This window comes from Cupressus sempervirens, chromosome 11, assembly GCF_028749045.1.
Source record: "Cupressus sempervirens isolate cs-2001-9-10 chromosome 11, ASM2874904v1, whole genome shotgun sequence".
NCBI classification, from domain to species: domain Eukaryota; kingdom Viridiplantae; phylum Streptophyta; class Pinopsida; order Cupressales; family Cupressaceae; genus Cupressus; species Cupressus sempervirens.
The window spans coordinates 296,212,449-296,227,304 of record NC_143128.1 but is presented as its reverse complement, the minus strand read 5'-3'; positions in this window follow the sequence as shown (position 1 = coordinate 296,227,304).

The following is a 14,856-nucleotide window of genomic DNA, read 5'->3' as shown; positions in this document are numbered from 1 at the left end:
CAAGATGCCACTGATAGAAAAAAGATGCTCTCTATAGGAAAAAAAAAGTGCAACCTAACGTGAAACAAACGTCATGGAACTCAATTTTTCATGCACATACCAATTAAGAATGTAAAAGAATTATAAGTGCACGAGTAGATTGGCTTCAATCAAACCCTCCACACCAATGAATACTATCGACCTCCTCTACTCACAAAGAATTTCAGTAAAACTCTATAAATTCGCCCGAGCAAACTAGCTGTCTATCACGTGGGAGCCTTAACAATAGATAGATCTATGAGAAAATGCCACTTAAAGGAGCCTGCAACAAAAATATTGTGAGGTTGCTAGTGGTATGCAACCAAAACCCATTTTTGGCAAAGTTTTCAACTTCGTTATTTTGGCACTTACAATCATTTAAAGGTTTGTGGTACTTTTCAACAAACCAGTGAGGTCAATTTGAGACAAAGATGCATCAAAAAGACCACCGAGTACCAGATCTATTTGTAGATTTGGAGCTTTGGTATTCAATCAGAGTTGAACCTTCTATCTACGTGGCTGAATATTATTTGCAATAAAAGAAACTTATAAATAAATAAGAGAACGACAAAGACTTAGGGAGGTTAAAAGATGATGGATGTAGAACCAATATTGATTATGCAATAATTAAATAATTGAATTAATAATAGAGTTACAATATGAAAGAAACCTATTGTTAAATAAAGAGCAACCCTAGAAAAACCTTGGGTGAGGATAGCATAGATCATGACATGTGTCTATGTTTGATGACTCAAGAAATTTAAATTTATCAGGACCTAAGTAAGCTTAAGTCCTAGGGTACAAGTATTACTATACCAACTCAACATGCCACTGAAGGTTCACATCAGGCATTATGGGAGGGTGCACAGAGAGCTAGTGGTAGACTAGAAGACCAATGTTAGTCTTTCCACCATGGGTTCACTGCACGTTAATGCCGAAAGTGTGTTGCATATTTAGAGGATAATTTGGGACTACAATGTGAATTGTCCCTCGTTCTAGTCAAGAGAGATGGAACTAGCCTTTCATATCTTCCCAAGAGTGTATATTCAAAATGACACTAGAAAATAAGTCTTTTAGTGTGTGAATGCTATATTTATGAAAATGCAAGAAACAAACCCAAGTAAGACAAGAAAGAGGAAATCATAAATCTTAACAAGAAGAGAAAAAAAAAAACATTATGTTAATTAAGAGAAAGGCTATGTTGATGGCCAGATAAAGTCCACCCAAAAAAAGGTTAAATGGCTTCCTAGGGACCAAAAATACTTGTGGCCACAAAAGTGTCTTCAATGTGAATACTATATGTCTTAACTAGAAGGATTTAAAGAATTATCCCTATCCGTGTAGGTTGGTTACCATATATATGGAGGAAATGCAAGCCTAAGGAGAAATTTCTAGGCTTCATCTATAGAAATTGAACAAATAACCCATTTAATTATAAGACCTAATCTATATTGTTAGATTGAAGGGAGTCCAATACTACTAGAGTCCCATGAGAGACAAAAAAACTATGAGACAACCCTATCAAAAACCATATGGCCTTGTGAAGCAACCAATAAAAAATAAATATAACTTAAAGGGATTCTAAAAAGAAGTAAAATGAACATGGTTGGCTATCATAGTTTTAGAGAATAGGTGAGATTTAGGCTGGCAATCTAGATTCTAATTTGGTAGTCAAATAAGAGGCTTATTCTCAATTCTTTGAAGGATTATATTTCAAAGGCTCACAAGAGTTGCTTGCTAATAAAAAGAAATTGCTAGAAATTGCTAGACTTCCCCATTCCCGATCCACTTCCATCCATATTAAATTTCAAAGGTCCAAAAGAGTTGCTTGCAAATAAAAATAAATTCCTATAAATTGCTAGACTTCCCCATTCCCAATCCACTTCCATCCATATTAGATTTCAAAGGTCTAGAAGAGTTTCTTGCAAATAAAAAGAAATTGCTAGACTTCCCCATTCCCAGTCCACTTCCATCCATATTAGATTTCAAAGCTCTGCAAGAGTTGCTTGTGAATAAAAATAAATTCCTAGAAATTTCTAGACTTTCCTATTCCCAATCAACTTCCATCCATATTAGAGAATAAATAGTATATCCAACGAGAACGATTGTTGAGCAAACTAAGTTTTATATCACTAAATAGTAGAGCTAAAAGTCAAAAAAAAAAAAAAAAAGACAATGAAGGGCCTCTTTGATTGCCTTATCCTCTTTGACTAGATTAAGGAAAGAATCATGAGTAAAATGATCAATGACCAAACTAAAAATAATAATTAGACAAGGACATTCCTCTAACCTATCTAGTAGAATTATCCAAAAGATATCCAAAGCATTCAACTATTAGAAAATATAGAATGGGAGGTAGAGGTTAACCCTAATGAATGTAATGGCAGATTCAAAATTCTTGATACTAAGGACCATCAATGCCAATGAATGTAGAGGCATCCCCAAACAACATCTTCATAGACTAGATGAAGAAAACCCAAATCCAAGAACACCTAGCATAGATAGGATGCAATACCATTTTATACAATCATAGGATTTAGTAAAGTTAATTTAGATGAACATGGCATTATTCCAATAATGATGGGCCTAATCCATTTCTACCAAATATAAAACATGTTATCAAAGGTGACTTTGATTTCAATAAAGCTAATTTTTTACAAGAGGGATGATTTATAGAAGACACTAATAAATTTTAAGAGACATGATTTTTGCAATGATTTTGTATAGAACATTGAGCTACTCATGATTGTCACCATTTGTAAATATCCTCAAGGTTGGGAAGCTTAGGTACAAACTTAAAAATAGATAAACATTCTTACAAAATAGAAATAAAGAACCTATTAAACTCAAAGGTCGTAACAAGTGGAAACCTTGTGAGGTTAAACCAACCTTTGGTAATGAAAATTTTCCTACTACCCAATCAAATTATTATGGAAGTAATACAAGAGGTGGATGCAACAATATTTTCCCTCTACTCTCTTATCTATCTTGAAAAATTATCTAAACAACTATAGCTTAGTTCTAGTTCTTTCTTAAATGATACACATACAAGCCTTTCTTGTTGATGATATTCTTCCAACCCCTATTCATAGTTTTCTCAAAGATGGTCTAGTGTTTCTCAAGCCTAAGGATAAACCTCTTCAATTAATTAATTAAATATTGATTGCATTAAAATTATTGAAATGATTTGATTCTCACACTTTTGATGACTTTACCATGGTATACATATATTTGTAATTATCTGCCTAAAGTTTTCATAGTAAATAAATTTATCATAAGCTATAAAATTTCATTATATTAGATAATGAATTCGTGATGAAAATTATACTTTTTCTACCTACACAAATAAAATATCAAAATGCAAGAATTTCTACTATTTATCTTTTAAATTTGTTTTTCTCAATCATATTCATATTTCTTAAGCTAATAAGTCTCTATATATACAAGGTATGGGTGCTTCGGGTGGTCTCCTTACTCTCTGGAATCCTAATACAGTTCGTGGCATTTTGATTGGACAAGATCATAACTGGAAATTAGTGAAGATGGTGTATTTCAATCTCACATTCTTGTTAATAAATGTTTATGGCCCATCTTCCATCTTGGATAAGAGGAACCTGTGGACAAAGTTATCCCAAATTATTCATCATGATGAAGATCAATGATTCATAGTAGGTGGGGACTTTAATGCAATTCTATCTAATGATGATAAGAAGGGAGGTATTTCTCCTCATCCAAGAACTATTCAAGACTTCTAAACTTTACAACAAACAATCAACTTTTAGATGTTATCCCACACAATGGATCTTTCACATGGACAAACAAGCAAGCTAGATTTTTGCAAATCATTGAGAGGCTTGACAGGTTCTTCATACCTCAAAGTTGGAAACTTCTTCACGTCTTTTTTAATTCTGAAATTTTACCAGTATCTAAATCTGATCACTCTCCTTTTCTCCTAAATGTTTAGTGGAAAGTCTCTCCTCAATACCGTGCATTTTGTTCCTCCGTTAAGTTTAAGAGTATGTGGTTTAGACACCCATGCTTTGAGGCCTTACTGAAAAAATGGTGGACTTTTGTTCCATTTTGTAGAGGAACTAAAATGTTCCTTCACAGAAGCTTAAATTCATTAAGCTCCAATTAAGGATTGAAATGACAAGGTTTTCAAAAATATCTTTGAGCAAAAATTGATGATTTGTAAGCTACTTGACGACATTAACCAACACATCATCCAACATGGTTTGGATTCAACCATGTTTGATAAGCAAAGATCTCTACAAGTTGAGTGGAATGAGCTTTGCAATTAGGAAGAAGTATACTGGAGAGAGTTGTGGCTCAAGGAAGGTGATAAAGACACTAAATTCTTTTATGCTTTAGTAAAACATAAAAAGGTTGCTTCTGTTATTTCTTCCATAAGATGTTCTAATTTTGGCTACCTTATTGAAGATGCTCATGGCATGCAAAAGGAAGGAGTTAAATTCTTCAAAAATTTGCTGGCTCCCCCAAATTTAGACTCTAACTTGGATATTGCAGCTAATCATCTCCTTGCATGCATTCCAAGTTTAGTTTCAGATGGTGACAACAAACTATTGCTAGCTCCGTTTACTCTTAAAGAAATGTGTAAAGTGGTCTTCTCTTTTCCTTCAGACAAAGCTCTGGGGCCTGATGGTTTTATAGCCTTATTTTTTCAAAGATGTTGGGATGTCATGTGTGTTGACCTCCTATCTTCCATGGAGGAATGTAGAAGAAATGGTTCTATGCTAAAATGTTTTAATACTACAAACATTTCTCTCATCCCAAAAGTTGCAGCTCCAATTACATTTATAGACTTTAGACCCATTGCCTTGTGCAACATGGTTTACAAGATTATCACCAAAGCTATTTACTTAAGGCTTCAACATCTTATTCCCTTAATTATTTCTCATGAAAAAGGAGGTTTCGTTCCAGGAAAACATACAATGGAAGGGGCCTTAGTTGCCCACAAGGTTCTTCATTCCATTCAGTCAAACCAACAATCTAACTTTGTCATTAAATTAGATATGATGAAGGCCTATGATAGGGTGTGCTAGGATTTTTTGTTCAAAGTTCTCTCCAAATTTAGATTTGCAAAAAAATGGTGCAAATGGATCAAAGCTTGTGTCTTAGGGGCTTGGTTTTCGGTGCTTATCAATAGTCTTCTAGCAAGATTCTTCTCTTCTACTTAAGGGGTTAGACAGGGTGACCCATTATCTCCATTCCTCTTTATTATTATGGCAAATGCATTTAATTGGAGCATTTGAAGAGAGTTTTAAAATGGTCTCTGGCATGGGGCTCACATCTCAAGTACTTCATTGTTAGTAACCCACTCCTTTTTTGCAGTTGATACTCTTCTATTTGGTAAATCATATGTCATAGAAGCTAAGAAAATCAAGCTGTCCTTGGAGTTGTATACTTCAGCTTCTGGCCAAAAGATCAATGCAAATAAATCAACTAACTTTTTCTTCAACACCAAATCATTCATATCAAATAAGATTGTTAAGATCTTGGGTTTCTTAGTTGACAAACTTCCATCCACTTACCTGGGGATTACCTTCTTTATGGGGGCTAAAAAAGCTGCTTATTGGTTTTCTGTGGTAGACAGAATTAAAATTAGGACCTCAGATTGGAAGGTTACTAGGAAAAAATTGCTTATTAAATCTATTCTATCTACAATTCCCAACTACTATATGTCATTCCTCAAAGCTCCTGTAGAAATCATCCACCAAATTGAGAAACTTATTCATGATTTTCTTTGGGTTAGCAATATGACTAAAAATAAGAAGATTTCTCTCATCTCCCTCCAAAACATGGCCTAAGAGAAATTGCATGGGGGAGCTGGTTTGCATAACCTTTCCCATAGAAATAAAGCTTTTGGAGGAAAGCTTGTTTGGAAAATGTACACTAAGCCTGGCTCTGCATGGTGCCAAATCTTGTAGGAAAAATATTTGGATGATAGGTGTCATTCATGAATCTTCTCCATTCTTGACCCTCCTAAGGGATCAACAATATGGAACTTCATGATTAATTCTAGAGACCTTGTTACCAAGTACATATCTTTGGAAGTGAACAATGGTCAGAGTGTCAAATTCTAGTCTGACTCTTGGAATGGCCTCCCTCCACTCTCTCAGCTAGATCAATATGAAGAAATCATTACCATCTCAACTAGCTACTGGGGCTCTGACTTGCTAGACTATGTCCTAGCTATGGAAATATTCTCTGAGAAAGTAATTTGGAGGGACCCTTCTTCACTGCCTCTCAATGATATCTAGTCCTCTTCTCTCAGAAATATTTTTCAACAATGGTCTATATTCTTATCGAATTAGAGGACAAGCTGATTTGGGTTCCATATAAGGATGGAAAGTACTCAATTAAGGAAGGTTATAGGGCTCTTCAACATATTGAAAATAATAATAGTAAGAGCAGAGCATATTCTTTTTGTTGGAACCCCACTGTCCTCCCTAAAGTGGGCTGCTTCTCTTGGCTAGCTCTCAGGAAGAAGATTCTACCAAGTGATAGACTTTCTAAATTTGGCATTGAAAATCCCTTTTATTGTGTTTTATTCGGGGAAAAGTTAGAATCAATGGACCATTTATTTATCAACTGCAAATTTGCTTTCTCTTGCTGGCTGTTTATTATCAAGATACTTAATGTGTCAATGCCCCTACCAAACAAGATTTGGGATTTGTTAGAATCTTGGCCCGTGTTGTTCTCCTCCTCCGCTTTCTCTTGCCTTTGGAAATGTATACCTTCTTCAGTTGTTTGGGTGATATGGTGGGAACAACATAAAATAATTTTCAGGAAAGATGTCTCTTCTATTGATCAAGTTTGTGATAAGTTGGAAGTCTCTATATCAGAGATAGCTAACTCTAATTTATCCAATGTCAAATGCAATCATTATTTTTCTCGTTGGGACAAAATGACTTTAAAACTATGAAAATACATACGTCTACCAGTTGGTTCAGCTCCAAATTGGAAATCTATTAATGGAAAAGATAGGTCCATTATTAAATGACATCCCTCTTTCTGAGATTTTTCATCAAAATCAATTTTGATGGAGTGTCAAGAGGTAATCCCGATATCTCTGCGATTGGCATTTGTATAAGAGATTGGTTAGGCAAGCCATTGGTAGTTAAGGCTGCTCCCATAAATCCTGGCATGAACAACATGGTAGAGGCACATGCACTTCTTCACATTTTGGTTTTGGAAAAGAAGGTTGGTTTTTCTAAAATCCAGATTGAAGGGGATTCTCTTGTGGTAATTAATGCATGGAAAACCTAGAAAATTCACAACTGGTAGCTTCAATATATTATGAATTAGATTTGGAAATTACTTCATTCTTTGTAGGATATATGCATCACTCACACACTTAGAGAAGGTAATAAGGTGGTTGACTATTTATCTAATCTTGGTTGTGATGGCAATTTTATCGAATCTTTTTCAGTAGACCAAATCTTAAACTTGTTCCTCAAATTGGAAAATTTATTATCTTTTGAACTTGTTTATTCAGACTGTTAGTGCTAACCTCTTCTTCCAACTCTTCCCTAAATTGCTGATGGGTGTTCAACTTCTTCATCTTTCTTCTCTTTCCCTTCTTATTGTATTCTGGCAAGGATATTGGGTTTTCTTCTCGTTTCTTTCCCAATTGAGCCTTTGAATTAGGATATATATATATATATATATATATATATATATATATATATTTTTTTTTTGGTGGTTCACCCACTTTTGATTTAAAAAAATAAAATTTGTAACTTCTTATAAAACAATTAGATAAAAGTTAATTTTTATATCTAAACATAATTTTTTTTTTAATCTCATTTCATTATCAAGCAGTGCTAAGCATGTTGACCATTCTTGGTCCTTTACGTCGAAGATTTTATGAGCAACTTAAAATGGCCCTTGAGTGCTTAATTTTAAGTAAAATAAAAAATAACTTTATGATCAAATGAATTTCCCCAAATCTATTTTATATGAACTTACATTTATACACATTTTCAAAACAATATTATTGAAATTTAAAATTGGTTCTTAAATTTTAAGAGCTTGAAATCTATATACTACAAAATTATTTAAAATTATTAAAATTATGATATTGATCATTTTAGGAAATAAAGGAGCTTGAAAACTTAAAGTATTGTTAGTAAAATTATTTTTTAAATAGTATTTGATATAAAATTTTAAAAATATTTATATTACATGTCTTGTAAAATACAAATCATTCATCTTTCATTACTAAGCAACCAACCACTTTAATGAAACATGTAGATCTTTTCATCTAGTATACACATGTGTTTTAATTATTTTTCCATAGGGACCAATACCACTTACATTTATGCTATGTCTATCTTTTACTCTTTGTTCACTCAACACCTAATTGTTAACTTTAAAGAGCCCTAAAAAGTGACAATTAAAAGTTAAATATTAAATTTCATATGTAGATATAGTGTCTCACTTGTACCTTGCGTAATTTAAATTCTTGAACTTTAATCAGGGTTGTAAAACTTAGTGCTATTCATAGAAAACAACATATAGGAATTTATTCAGGTCATTATACTATATGGTTATTGGTTCATCTGTATTAAGTTTGAGACTATACTTTAAAACATTGACATATCATACCAACAACATGCCTCATTACCAACCAAAAGCTAGAACAATAGTTACAAGTAATTGTAATCATTGAGAATCTACAAATATTCCAAATTAACTTGAATGAAATTAATACTTATAAACTTCTATACATACAATATATAACTACTTATACATTTAAATAATAGGATTTCCTTAACTTCTTTTTTTTAAAAAGTAAGGTTCACCCACACAACTATGAGGATATGGGGGGGGGGGGTGTGAATCAGTTATGAATAATTCAAACTTATATCCAAATTGTAAAAAAATTTAATGATAAAAATAATGAACCAAGTCAAGAGATAAACCATGCACATTGACACAATAATTTGTTAGCTAGGGAAACCCATGATTAGAGGGAAAACCTCATTGGGGATGGTACCCGCAAGATAGTGTACTAATTTTACACATTCCTTGTCAAAGGATGTGACCCTTTTAGGAGCCAATTATTGTACAATGAGTACAATAGTCCTTGTTAGAGGACATATACTTGTTAGGAGACCTTAAACTCTTGTTAAATTTTAAACCCTGTTAAACACTTGTATGAAGACAACTCAACCCACAGTCTAAACTGATATAGTAAATCTAAAGAAAAGATAATTTGGATCACAAATCCAATAGTAAATTGGCCAATATTATAACTTAATTTACAATGAAGTTCCTTTGAAGTTCAACACCATCAAATAACTCTATATTTTGTATTCTCAACCATGGTGATTCATCCTTTAAGTTTGCATCAACTGATTGCATATATAATGATTGTTGTTGTTTCTCAATCAAATCACCTTCCTATATCTCCTATCCATATGATTAATTATGTTGTACTTTTGATCTTCCCCAATGTAGTATTAGTTTCATAGGACCTCCTTAATATATTACATTAACATTTCCACACATTATAATATAATTTGAAACTTCCAAAATAAATTCCAAAACACAATTAGATACTAGTAATCATATCACATGATTTACTTCATATACCTTTCCAGAATAATCCCCAAAGCTTGTTAACAAGAAAATAGAATCACAAATGTGTCTGTAACCATGATCTAATATCACTAACATTGATTTCATCTCATTGATAAGATAACACCAAGATACATGCAATTGCTTTTTGTACACTAGCCTACTATCTGTCTTCACCAAATCATTTTTATAACTCATACAAAACTTATCCAAAATATACACGAATACAAATTTAGTATCTGAACACATCACTAAACATATTCCTAATCACACATAGCTTTATCTTTTCTATTCCAACATTTCTTCCCAAAAACTTTAGTGTGATGTAGAGAATCATTGTCTTTCATGAAATAAAACATATATGTTGTCATTAATGATAACCTGTAACCAATACAATGCATAAGTGGCATATCCAAGTACCAAATATAATTATAATTTGAAAAACCTCCCCCTTTAGAATTTATGGAAACATATGATAAAAATCCACAAATGGCAAGCAATATTCTAAATATCCTCAACATATATAATTTCCTGAGCAATCTCCCCAATAGTCAACCTTTTGAATATGGTTTTGTGAGTTTACTCAACATATGAAGCCTATAAAATCTCTGATATCATATTCTCTTTGTTCTCTCCTTCTTTAGTAAGGTTTTCCATGTGTTACCCTCCCCCTTTGACATTAGTAGAAAATATTCCAATATGCCAAAACAACAATCTAAAGTGCTTCCCCTATGACAAACATGCTCACTAGAGGTCCTACATTAGATCAAGACAACCAAAATACCAAGTACCAAAAAATATTTTTATACCAAGGATATGTTCAAAAAAGTTCTTCATTTAACTCTTCCCACTAAGAAAACTCCCCCAAAGGATCAATATAAAGTATTGAGTCTAGGTGTATGAATAGTGCTTTGATTACATTGGATTGATGTAGTTTTTCATCTTTTACTCTATATCAAGTACCTGGGTATTACCCCAAGTATACCTCTAAAGTACTCAAATGTATCCTTAGCATTCCTTTATCATTTCTAGGATCAAAATTTTCTACATCATCTTCTCTTTTGATCTAACATTTACTTCCAAAAATTCTAAAATATTTCACATAGTTGTATGTCAAAAGCTATAATTCATGAGGATTCTTACTAGTTCATTGCATGAGCTAAACTCTCTTCATAGTGTATACCGTTGTAGAAACTAATTCTCTCTAGTAGGTATGTGTTACATTTCTCACATCATCACTCTATTTTTTTCATTTACTGACATGTTCCTTCTTTCTATTATTCTATTCTATTATGGAGTTTTAGGAGATGAAAGTTGTCTTCTAATTCCATTATCTTCAAAAAATCTATAAAGATGATTTGATGTAAATTTTCCTACTCTATCAAACCATAAATATTTTATTCTTACACTAAGTTCATTTTCGACTTTATCCTTAAATATCTTAGGCTTGTCAAAAGCTTTTGATTTCTCCCTTTAAAATGTAACTCACACCATTCTTTTAAAGTTGTCAATACAAATAATGATGCAACTTTCACCATAGAATTCCCTTGCCTTAATAGGACCACATAAGTTTTAATGAACAATCTCCAACTTCTTTAATAAAGTGAATACATTTCTTGTAAATGAATTATTTGTTGAACCTTAGGATAAGGTGAGGTGCTAAGAGGGGAATTGAATAAGTACCTTCCAAAATTTTTGACCTATAGCCATTTCTTTTTTGGAAATATGAGGTAGGAAAGGTTGTTGAGGGGGGGGGGGGGGGTGGGGGTGAATCAAGAACCAATAAAACTTCAAATTATTTCATCAATTAATCCTTCATCTAATATTCTAATCTAACTGCATGCATGAAAGAATGAAAGTAGTAAAACATTCATAACACTTTGACACAAGATATGGTGACCTAGAAACCTTGCAAGTAGAAAGTAAAACTAGGGTGGGGATGATACCCACACGCTTTAGTACTATAGTTTAAAGTTGGCTAGATAAGGCTTATAATTGATCACTTTTGATGACCTACCCTGTCAGGAGCAATAAGGATTGCTAGGTCCACCTTGTGAAAGGATTTATAAAACATACAATGAAGTATGCACTCGGTAAAGAGATTTGACAAAGATTGTTAAGTCTACCTTGTTAAAGGATTTAGCTGATACCCCTGTTAGGATGAACTAGTGGTTGATCCCTGATCTACAACTTTGATTTGCTGGTTGAGATTCCTTTGAAATGTGAAGATCACCTTGCTATGATAGATAAATCTTTGTTGTCCCTTATACTACTTTTAGCCTTCTAAATTCACAATTCTACTCTTTATATTTGCTTCATACTTCCTTTCTTGCATCTTTGGATATGATACAATTCAATACATATATACCAATCCAAATCACAATTCATCAAAGTTCGCTACAACATAGATTTCCATCAAGATCACAAAATCGGCCCAACTATTGGCACTCAGGTTCTGAAGACAAACTCAGTGATGTTCTGATACTCGACAACCATTGTCAACACTTGGTAGATGTAGAAGCTCAGTTCATTCTAATCACTTATGAGTAGCTTGAACTCAGTCAACACTTGTGTGACACAGTGAACACTACAAAATTCAATATATAAATTGAATCACTTGGTTGACACTTCATGGCTCAGTTAACACTAACACTGGGAGCTCAGTATAAACTAAATCACTTGGTTAACACTTCTTGGCTTAGTCAACACTAGATTCACATCACTAACACTACAAGCTTGGTAGACACTGAGATCATGATTGACACTATGCAACTCAGTTAATATTGTGAAGCTCGGTTAGCACTATCACTGATCAACTCGATAGAAACTGCTTGGCCTGAACTGAATGTAGATTCTTAAACTTGGTAGCAATTGTAGCACTCATTAACAATTACATTACTTGGTAAAAACTATATATAGACTACTTGGCTCGGTAGTAGCTTAACCAATTGACTAAGTGTGAGTCACTAGTAAACAAACTTGATCTTAATGTCAATAATCTCCCCCTTTGGCATTAGTGACAAAAACACTTATCAATCATGTTGGTTCCCAAAATCATAGATTGGAAATCCAAGAGCCTGCCACTTCTTCGATAGGACTTCTCAATCAGTTCTAGCCAATGAATAGGAATACTTCTTGATTCTCCTACACTTTAGGCTCTGCTGCACCTAGGTGGGTACCTTCTCCTCAAACCTTATCACTTGGTTCAGAGCTTTTCTAAAATGAATTTAAGCTTTGGAGTTCTTTGACTAGCAAGGTCCTTGAACTCGATGAAATTGAAATTGGATGCTGAGTGTGAATTGAATGAATTGTATAAGGTTTTAATAACTGATTTGATGCTTGTAGAAGGAATATATAGATTTTTTGACTTCAATAATAGAAAGGCCAGTGCCTCTGCACATCCAGGCAATAGAGTCAACTTTAGTGAATTTTCACGTACAACTTTATAATGTTTTACACAATTTACTACCAACAATTAAATAATCAAGATGCAACAAATCAAAAATATATATGTGACCATAAATTAGTCCAGATTGAACTTTAACTCCTTTGGTAGGGAGACAAACTAGACACATATATGGAAACAATTAAATATTTCACAATATTTGTGATGATCAAGCCTAAGATGCTAAATGACCATGTCCACTTATCCGATCTTTAAATTGTATACAAAATTCCAAAAAGTAATTACAAAGGACGATTCATCTGTAGTTTTAAATCTCCATGCCATTTAAAAATAAACATTAGACACATTATTTTATTATAAAAATAAAATAATAGAATTCATATTACAAAGCCATATTGAGCCCTTATTCCTCCATACAAGTAGTTATTAAATTCTTCTTTAGAATATATGAATGTTTTCAAATATGTCTTCTTGTATTTATTTCTGAATCTCTTTTTATATCTTATAACTTAAAAGGATATGACTTTTCGAAAAGTCTATATCCTATTAAAAAAAAAAAGCACCTCCTTTTAATCCATAATCGAACCTATTCATAATTAAATCACCGATGGGTTAATTGTGTATTTCCAAAACTTTTAATAGCTTCAGAGTATTGTTTCATTATTAAAATGAAGGCTCTTCAACCATCATCTATCTTATTCTTGCATCCTATCCGCCATTGTGTATTTAGTTTTCTGGCTCTGAATACACTCATTTCTCCTAATCAATTTGATGTGAGGTATGACTTTTGGCTTCAGTCCCTCCCTTCAAATTCATCCTTCCATAATCTAAAACTCATTTTTGACTTTTATGGCACATGGTAGCTTTGGATACGCACATGATATTCGATTGTTTTAGGTATCTAACAATGCATATTCCAATCAAATTTTTGCCCCTACTTCTGTGAATTTGTGAATATCACCATCACACCTAGAGATGTGTATGTCCTTGATGTTTATTTCATTCCTTACTCCTTTGTTGTGAATCATCAATACTTGTTTTTGTATGTGCATATACTTATCACAGTCTTCAAAATTGCTTCAGATTAATTATTGATAAACCAATGGCACTTAATCTACACATTTGAAGCATGTGTGGCAACAACAATGAATTACTCATGTCCTACTGCAATAATCATTGTCCCAACCAAGTGAAGGACAAATTTTTCATGAACAATATAATTTTCAAATAATAAAAGACATAATGTTCATTGTAGAATTTTGTGAGATAAAGATTGCTGCTCAAAACTTCATCTGATTCACTTCTATAATTTGCCATCCTTTATGTAAAGGTAATGAGATTGTTTAGTCATTTTGCAGAGTGGAGTTCATAAACAAGCACACAAATGACTAATTGCAAAAGTACATACACACGCCCAATTCATTATCCATCATATGATTTTTCTGTCACATTGTGTTTTATCTGTATATCAAACTGAAGATGATTTCTTTCTAGCCAATTTAAAGAACTCATAATTTTATTGCTTGTTGGTAATCTTGAATAAGGTCAAACCATTCATAAATTCTTTACAACTCTTGTTTTTTTTTTATAACAACATAAATAGAGGCTCTAAATTTTGCGAAAATTTAGAGTTCCATCAGTGGCTCTCTCTAGGGATGTATGATCTTTATGAGCATAGTGAGATTCTAGCTATCTCTAGAGGAGCAGAATGAGCATCCATGCTTAAAATGATGCAAGGTGAAATTAAGTGGCCCTAGCCCCCCCAAAAATGAATGCTAATTTTGATTATGTAACTCCCTACTCCTTTTGACTATATGCTTTCCCTT